The following is a 10,475-nucleotide window of genomic DNA, read 5'->3' as shown; positions in this document are numbered from 1 at the left end:
GGTACAATGCTATACTTCTGTGCAGCCTCTTGAAAAAATTAAATAGGCATTGTTTCAAACAACTTTGGGATATATTTAACTCGATTAATCTATCATGCATTTGTGTGCCTACACACACAGACAGACAGACAGAACAAAGAGCACACTATCAAAACTTAAAAAAGGCTTAAGGCTGGTGACCGCATGCTGCTTGGGCTGCTTAGTTTCATTATAGGTTGGCTGGGCCCTTACCTTGTGTATATACTTCCCAAGTGCAAACTGGAGTGCTTACAAAGTTTATAAAGCTCACAGACTGCAAGAACCCAGAGGGCTGCACCGTAAAATTGCCGAGTAAATCAGACAAAACAGGAAGAGAGAGAAGCAGTCCTTCTTCAGTCAGTAAGTGTGACAGACTGTGTACAACAAAGGGACTGTAAAAACGCTGCGAGATTTGAGGTGCTACCTACATCTCCTCCTTTCTGGTTTACACTAGAATTTGAACTCCTGAAAGTTGACTGTTAAGGCTTGTTTCCTAAAATGAAGATTCGAAGAGAAGCTGCAGCCATCCTACTAAAAATGTACCTCTGAACTGTTCTTTTTCTTAATAACATCTCTGCAAATACTCCCCTAATGCAAAATCTACCAGCTGAGAAGCCTAAATGTGTGTATGTAGATTGCCATCAGACCACATACTTTTTTTAATTCCCAAGCATCAGATAATCCAAGGCAGTCCAGCTTTCATTTTCCGTTCTGTTTCTGATCCCTTCTGATCCCCAGACTGGAACCACAATTAATTCACTGACAAGTATGGAGGTGTGGACAATTTTCACTCATGCACTTTTGTCCAGTTCTTTGACTCTGTCTGACATTATATTCAAATGCTGTGGGGACTGCTTGATCCCAGCCTGTACAAAGCCTACAACTTAATCAAGAAGATTACAGATACCATGACTGGCTTCTTTTACAAACCAAGCACCATCAGTTCCTGCTGACTGACCCCTAAGTTAAAGGCTTTCAAGAATCACATCAGCTCAGACCGTAACTGAGAAAAGAAAGACCTTACAGTAGCCCCTGTTTTCAGGTCCTTCACTCTTTGCAATGTGTGAATCAGTATCAGGTACAGACAGAAATGCGAAGAGATTCAAATCACTGCCTGCATGACTTGATTCTGGTTTTGGATATACACATATGATAGGCAAGACAACTTGTGTCAACTTTTAGGAAAATTGTCTGACACCTCCATTGGAAATTTGTTTTCATTGTACTTATAAAAATCTTACCAAGATTAAACAAACCAGCATGAAATTTTCCATGTCTAAAATTACCTTTTATTATTATTATTTCTGCCTTCTTATTTTTTCTAATGTTCTTAAGACAGTGGCTCTGCAGAGCCCGTTATTTTCCTTACCACTTCTCCATTGATTTTACCTAGTTATTGACTGAAAAAACAGGGCAAGGAGCAGACACCAGGCTTGTGTGTTCATGCTGACCTGTGTTGCTAAACAGATGCTGTTGCCTTTCATTCCAGATGGAGCTTGTTCAGGTCATGTGACTTCATTCGTAGATAACCCAACTTGTACCTCTTATTAACTCGCAGAAAGCTCAAGAGCCAGGGCAAGACCAATAAGACCATATCCCTATGTATATCAGTTTCACGGTATTAGAATTTTGAAGAGGCAGGAAACAAAGCATGAAAAAGGATATTTCATAATAAATCCTGAAACTTGAAGCTGTGGGAAGTGTTTTCTTTAATTATATTGATATGTCTACAGCCAGACTTTTGTTGCTATAGAAGGTAGAAATATACAGGACTGACAAATAAACCACAAATACTATTAAACCTGACAAAAATGCAAGAAATGCTCTGTCCCAGGTATACAAACCTACTCACTTGCTCACTTTGGGGTCTCCCCTGTATGTAATATGACTATACATGTGACCAGACCTTCCCTGGAAATAGACAGTTAGCCACGCCAAGGCATGCACAAACACACACATGCTCCAGCAAACTTGACATGGATCAGTCTGAAAAAGAATAGGATCCACACGTAAAACACAGAAAAGAACAGGACATATCTATACATACCTTTCAGTTAAAAACACAGTCTACAGCTGCAGCTGGAAATTGTATTACATTAATTGAGACATGAAATCTCTTTATGATACCAAGCAGAGTTCTGTACAGTGTTGCTAAATACTATGTATGCCATACATATTTATTTCTAGAAAAAATAATCACAATGAGCAAGTCCTATCACCAAGTGATGGATGGATGCTCTGAGATAGTCCTGGAAGAGACATAAAAGAAGAAATGCACCACATACAGTGATATAGGAAGAGGCACAATAGCAGAGTGTGGATCAGACTTAGGGAGGCCTTTATCTAAGGAACTAACAAACAGAAGCTGTACTTGATAACAACGTACGGCTGGATAAGATGCATGGAAAAAGTCACCATGAGCTTCCACAAGATATGATGGGCAGACAATAGTGTGTTGTAGCTGTGGGATAGTGTTAAGCAGTTTCAGTAAGCTGCGTGTGTTATGGTTCCTGGGCCAGATTCTGGCCCCTTTGTGCTAGGTCTCAGGAGTGCCCTACAAAAGCTGGGGGATTTTCCTGCAGAAAAGGAGCATTGCCAGGTGGCTGAGTGCCAGGATGACTCACTTTGCACTACCCATTCCTTACAGGAAGACAGAAGTTCCTGAATAGGAAAGGATGAGGCAGAAGTGCACATAAATCCAGCTGCCCTGAACCCCAGAGAACAGGTCTCGCCCCACTAGCCCTTTTTGGGATTTTGCTCTTTGAGGGAAACCAGGACAGCCAGCCCCTTCCATTACTCTCACTGGCAGGACTTCTCTGTATTCCTAGACCTAGGTGAGCAGGAGAAACTAAAGCCCAGGGCCATGAAGGAAGCTATACTGATTAATTCTAACACACGTAGAGCAAGGGACCAATTTCAGTGGCTTTCTGAAACACTGAAGAAACAGAATAATAAAATTCACCTTCATGTCATGAATTGCAAAACTTCGGAGAAAAGCTAAGTTTGCAATAGTGAGAAGTGTAACCCTAAAAACATACTCCAACTTCAGGTCATGGACCTATACTATCTGCACACCATAGAAGACATTCACAGATGTCCTGTTTGTTTGCCTCGTCATTCTAAGTATGCAAAACTAGTTGGTTTACCTCCCCTAGCTGTTTCAAAGCAAAGGAAAATAAATTTTTCTTCATCTAACCCACCCTTAAACTGGGGGACTCCTGCAGGGGAACAAAAGCATAAAAGGTAAAAGAAGGGATTAGATGAATTCCAGGTTGCTAATGCCAGGATTAGTAAGGGGTGACTATAAACTACATAGCTTGGATGCAATCTCCAGCTCTGGAAATTGTCAGAAGTTTGGTAACAGAGGATGGTCTCTGTGTGTAGATATACATGCATGTGTATATAGAAAAATCGGCAAGGTGAAGGCCTCCTCAATCTGCGTGCCTTGGACAGCATGCACTTACTGGCATTACTGGCTCTTAGGGTGAGCCAAAGCACTGGGTTAAAGGGATCTTCAGCCTGGCTCAGAATAGCACTTGTTATGCTTTAATACCAGCCTAGCTGTGTTTCTAAATGCAGGATCCTCAGATGTTTGCTAGTTTAGAGGAAATCATCACACTGAATGAATAGGAAAGGAGAACCTCACTACCATTTGATCTTCTCCAACAAATTCATGATGTTATTTTAAACATATTTTGCCAGACAAACACTTTTGAGTCAAAACATCTTCTTTATAAGAGTGTCTCAAGAGTTATTAACAACAGAGGGAAAATGACATTTCTTTATCAGCTATATTATATATAATGTGACATTCAAACACAACAAGTACTACTCAATAGCTTGTAAGTCAGAGAAGGTGAATGAAAACACTTATCTCTTTTGTAAGGAAAAAAAAAATAAAAAAAAAAAAGAGAAAACAGGAGGTAGAGAATCCTCAACAGAAAGATCTACTTTGACTTAAAATATAGGGTAAGCAGCATTACAAATTTATAAGCACAAAGCCCATCTATTAAGATTCTGAACAAATAGTAAGTCTAGCTAGGAAGAAGTGTTCCTGTTAATGTATGGTTAGTTATGTCAAGGACAGCAAATGAAGCTGCCTTTCATATACCAGATTGATCTATCTAAACTGGGGCAAGCTGTGCCACCAAAAAATGCATTTGCATCATGTGTTACAGAAGATCAAATGTTAACAAATACAGAAGAACAATTAATAAACAATAATGTCCCACTCCACCAGTAGCTGTTTAACTCACACAGACTGTTTATGTCATATTCAGCTCAAATGAATGCTCTAGTAAACAAATTGTACACGTAAAGCTACAGACCTTCAAAGAAGCCAAAGAAAAGAGATTTGCCATTTTTAAGAAATGCTTGGGTTGAAAAACTTCCCACACAACTGTTACAAAGCAACTGCAGCTACTCCATGAGACCACGCTCTTGCCATCTGCAAATGAAAGCCAGGCAAATTCAGCTGAGGAATAAGGCACATAATTAAGATGAGCATAAATAACTGGATGAAATGGCGGATTCATCTTTTAGATCCTTCAAATGAAAACAAGATGCCTTTCTGGTTGATATGTTCTAGCCAAATAGCAATTTGTACGGCTCTGTAAAGAAGTGACTGGATGAAATTAAATGGTTTCCTCTGATATTACAATGCACTATTTTAGGTCAGCATTCAATAAAGTGTTTAGGAATTTACTCACAGAACTATGGCTATATTTTCTACAGAGGATGCCCCGAAGCATATCTATCTTTTCTTCAGCTGGCCACCTTGGGCATCTCTTCTTAAAGGTGTTTGGGATTTAGCAAAGACAAAACCCAGCATGTAAGTCCCTGGAGAAGGTGTATTCCAAACACTCCCTACTTACTCACACTGGTGATGGTGCCTACTTCTTGCCAAATAGTCTGGTGCTGACAGCATTTATCTAAGTGTGAAGTCAAAATATTGGGCCTCACTTTAGCCTGAGGCTTTTGGACTCCAAACCCCATGAGAGTGCACAGACCGTGAAGCTATAGAAGTCTTTGTAACTGCTGTGCAGCAAGGAATGGAAGAATGATGCGGCCAGAAATATCTGATCCTGACCTAGTGGTTCAGCTACTCAGCTAGGAGAGGAAAGGCTTAGGGCTGTCATCCTTTCCTTTTGAAAAGTTTCTGGATTCAAGTCAATAGTTAGCTACCATAAATCAGTCTCACCCTCACAGGAGTGACCTTACCACTGCACCACAATGTCTGAATCCATGTATCTTCAGTTCTCAGCTGACTGGCAGTCTCATTCCAGCAAGACATGAACAATTTTTTTATTTTTATTTTTTGTCTCTGAAAATCTCAGAATTTGCTGCTTTGTACATATTCCTAGGATGTGAAAAAATGTGACCCCAAATCCTACTTGGCATGAGTAGGCTAGAACCTGTCCTTCCTTTTCATGTGCAAGTGCCACAGTCATTGGATTTTTGTGAGAAAGTAGCACTTCCTCTCATCCTTTCTCAGAGAGCAGAGTTCTCTATCTGCAAAAGGACTCTGAATTCCTCATTTACAGAGGTTCTGAATTTCGTACCACAGTTCATCATTCCAGGCTAACCATTTCGTCTGCAATTCCTACCAGTTGGCTGAAGTCCCTCAAAAGCTATCTTGCAGGCGATTCCCTATGTAGAATCCTGACTCACCACCCTATACTGCTTTTGGACCCTAGGTACACTGACTTGATCTCTGCCATCACTCCTGGGACTGACCATTTTACTCTTTGAGGATGAACACAAATGTCTGAGGATCTCCCACAGCTGAATAAAATATGCCCTTGCAAGAGAACTGTCATGCCGTGGTACCAGCCACCTGAAAACAAAATGTAGGCTAGCTCGGGAGTATTATATTCTTAGTAAATATACCCAGAAAGTCCATAAGACTCTACAGACACTTAAGTATACATTTAAGTGCTCCACTGGGTTACAGCTTTAATTACATATTACATAACCACAAAAGGGTTCGTTTAAAATATAGTTCAGAACAGAAATGTTAAGTTTGCGATTTCTTTGCCTGAAGCAAAATGCACACAGACTCTGTGGAAGGCTATTTAAATGAATGTCTCAGAAAAAGACATATACAATGTCTACTGTAACAAGCCTACCTAAAGGTTAAATACAACAGAAACCAGACTTAAAATAGATTGATTAATATTCATGTTGAGACCTATAGTAGCATTAATTGCCATGGCTCCAATGAAATTCCATAGTCCTGTTCTAGTTCACATCAGACAATGATCTTGTCCATAACAGAAGATATTTCCCTGTGTACTTCAGACAAATGCATTGTGTGTTTAAATGGAGATCTCTAAAAGGAGTATTACAAATAGAAAATTTAGCTTTGCATTCTGGCAGTCTCTGGGATAATGTTTCTGATGATCAGTCAAGAAAATAAAAGTGGAATGTTACTGTTCCCAGCAATCATTTATCTATTGAGCCAGAACTTACTTTCTAGGAGCTGGTTCTCAGGATTCCTAATGTGGTTTCCTCTTGTTTATACCACCGGGGGAAATCTGGGTTGCAAAAATCAACTCAAAAATTAATAACATCTCTGGTGTTTTCATAAGCATCGTAAGCAGCAAATGCAGCTGTGCCTACTGAAGGCTGTGAAGCACTGAATGTAAACTGTTCCAGGCTGCAAGAGGCCTGCCTAGGCTGGACCTATTGCACAGGTCACACTGTAAAGTACCATCAGTGCTAGACCGTGGCTTTGTGTCACCAAAGTCCAGGACTGAGGTTTTGCCTGGGTAAGCTGAAGAGTGAACTTGTTCACTTGACAGATTTGCAGACTTCCAAGTGATGATTATTAGTGTTTGTATACCATCACATAGACATTTCTAATCGTGCTGCACAACGGGAGTGTCAATTTCAGGGGTGAAGTGAAGGTAAACTGAGAGCATGAGAGAACTGACAGAACAAATATGTCCATAAGTAATATGAAAATGTCTATATTCATTTTACATAAATGTAAAATAAAAATATAATCTATATCACTTAAATTCTTTAATTGGAAGTGCAGCTTTTGAGATGTTGACACTCTGAATGTGTAGTTCCCATATTTCTCCTTTTTTTTTGTTTTGTTCTTGTTGCTATATAACCACACTTTTTGCCTCTGAGAAAATGTATCTTGGACATCATTGATTTTATTGTACTTACTAGCAAAAAAGATAAATGTTGCTGTAGAGAATGGGCAAGGAAAAAAGCAAAACCCTAAACTGAGTATTCATACTTTGGTAAATGTCAAGAACTTTCCCATAAAGTGAAACTTTCAGGTGAATTCTTCTTTTGAAGTAAAATATTTCCTACATTGGAAATGTCATGTTAGTGGTAAAAAAATACCTGGATTACCTAAAAGGTACTTAAATTATCATGATCAATACACTATCCAAAAATGTAATAAGCAATGATCAGCTCATCTCCATGCCACCTGCCCTGACTTGCAGGATTGTGTCATCTTTCTTATCTTGCAGAGAAGAAATTGAGACACAGGAAGAGTAACATTAAGATTTTTAAAAATTCCTGGGTTTTGAATCTTTGCACAAGACACCTAAATATTATTAATCCAAATTTCCATAACTCTGAATCCAGACATCCTGAATCTGAATCCGGTGCCCTCATCTAAACACATCAGCGTGGATGCTTCCCAGAACAGCTCACTGGGGCTGCAGTACTGACTTGGGTTTAAAGCAGCCTCAAAACTCCTCTACGTTGCACCACAGAGTCAGCAAAGTTCCCAGTTATACCAGGGAGGACAAAAAGTGGGGAACACACATAGCTGCTCCTTCACCCCTTCTGCAAAGGAGGTCTCACACTTTCTTGCAAAACAAGGTGAAATGTCTAAAGCAGTTTTTCCTTACAAAAATGCATTTCTTAAAGATAACATGTCAAAATGACTTTGGAATCACCACACTGTGCTGTGTCATTCTTCAGATGCCTTTTTCAGATATTCTTATAATCAGTGTATTCTGTCAGCATTATGAATATGGCCAATTTGAGTGCCATGTAACATTTTTAGAAGTCTTACAAAGACTTAATAAATTTTGCAAATATTTAGAAAGAGAATTAATGTAATATATGTAAAGATCTGCACATATTTGATAATCTTGAACCAATTTAATAAATCCTGTCCAGTTTTAATAAACATTGGATTAGGGTTAAACTTATTACAAACAATACATTAATAATGAAAATATTTAATGTGGAGTCTATATACAGTACTTTTGAAATTTTAATTGTTTTTCAAAGATCAGGAAAATACCTGCAAGCCTGTTGCAATTTTAAAAACTTTGTTATCCAGGAAAATATACACACAACCCATAATGTTGACAACACAACTACTTCTAACACACTACAAAATCACATTTTTGCTTACCCTTACAGAAACAAAACCTTGTTAGAATCACATCTGTACTATAAGAACCTAAAATCAACATGATCATTATTTGGTTGAAGATAGGACAATCCAGGGGGAAAAAAACACTGAATGTGTGAATGTGTGAATTAACAGAAGAAAGTGTAACTGAAAGCATGTTCTTAAACCTACTTCTGTTTACATGTATAACTACTTCACAAGGGAAACACACCCGACATTTTTAATTTGTAGTGAAGAAAAGGACATACATAACCTTGTGCAGGGCCATCCCAAGCTTCTCCACAATCTTCACCCTGGGGTACCTGAGTTTTCCCATGAAATGAGGAACCACTGTTGTTGGAAAAATTGGACCATTATATTTCTCTCAGAAAAGTACCAGTTTCAACAAAACTTTAATTGTGGAAGATTTAACAATATATCTTTTTTTATATCAATATAACAAAAGGTGATATAACAGAGTGCCATAAAAACAGCACAGTACCTTCCATTTTAAAAATTACTCAAATTAAATGTGGCAGCGTGGTGATTAGGGAGTTTTGAAGAGGGATTTTTTAAATCTGATTCATCTCGATACAAAAGTTCTTGGCTTTTTTTTTTTTTTTTTAATCGCAGGACATTTAAAAAAATATCTAAGTCTCCTGGGATACCTCAGCCAAGGGTACTTGGTTATGGGCCTGTATTTCTGGGAGGTCCTTAAGAAATAAAAATAAGGCAGGATCTGGGTGAAATCCAGAAGGATGCTTTAGGCAGTAGGGAGTGTAAGATGATAACTGAAAAGAGAAGTAAAATACAAGGTAAGGATCCAGAGAGGATGGAGGAAAATAGCTAATCTATAAAACAGCAAAATATAGATCCAAAGGATTTAGATGTTAGTATATCTGGGAGCTGGAGAGACCAAAAGAAGTGTCTTGAGGGATACCTGGCAGTATGGAAAGACAACCAAAATATCAAACACCAAACAGGACACTTTAAGTATCCTACTGACACCTTAAGAGGACTCTTATTCACCCCTTTTCCCACTAAATAATGTATTTACTACAGCATGTGAAATACTATCCCTGCTCTAATGAGACACATGCCTGCTGCAGAGAGGACAGAAACAATGAGCTTAATGTCAGACCAGGACAGCCGCAGGGCAAAGTCCATGCTAGTCTTGCAATTTGATTTCCATTTTACACTTCCATAGATAATTTCTGTGTGTTTGGAAACCAAAAGCTTTTTCTGTAAACGTATCCTACTCTAAAACACTATCAGGAGAAATGGCTTATGCTATAAGCACTGACTTGATTCCTTAAGATATTCAGGAGGGAATCAGCAAACTCAGTCACTGCTTCAGCTCCTTTTCACAGTAGAAGCTGTTCTAGAGGTAACGTGAGCAAGCTGGCAAGTTACTGGAACTGAGAATTAACCATCTATTATTAAATAATTATAGGAACAAAACTGAGGAAATCACAGTGATTCTATAAGCAGAAAACTAGGATACAATCTTCTCTAGTAACTAAACAATTAAATGATATCATGCATATAAAAGTTGGGTGGAACTAAATATTCACCTTAATTAGGCAGAAAGATGGAGCAATATTGTTTCTGCCTATCTAATTTTCCATTGGGTGATGTTGTTCTTTTTGATGGTAGAACTAAATATCTGAAACAATCCATTATGAATCCTGGTTTATGAAAGCTAAGAATTATTCTGAGGGATATACAGCAGAGTAAGTGAAGAAATGTCTATTAGAGAAATGAAGAGGAAGACTATTACTAACTTGAAATTGCTGCAAATCAGCCCTTTATTGCCTGAGATTTGAAAGCCCACCAACCATAGCATCTCAATATAGACAGAGCCAACAAAGTTTGCAAAAATCTTCCGTTGCCTTCCTCCAGCTGTGATTTCTTTGATTCTTCACAGGCTTCCTTAGTCTCAGTAAACTGATATTCTAAGAGTTGTTTCAGGCACTTAAGCCTGCAATAAAATTATATTGATTTTAACAATCCTTCAGCAGACATTTAGAATGGATTCTTTTATTATATCCCACGGTGCAATAGCCTTTGTCTACCCTCAGGT

Source organism: Falco punctatus, assembly GCF_963210335.1.
Source record: "Falco punctatus genome assembly, chromosome: 12".
Lineage (NCBI taxonomy): Eukaryota > Metazoa > Chordata > Aves > Falconiformes > Falconidae > Falco > Falco punctatus.
This window is presented reverse-complemented; position numbering follows the sequence as displayed.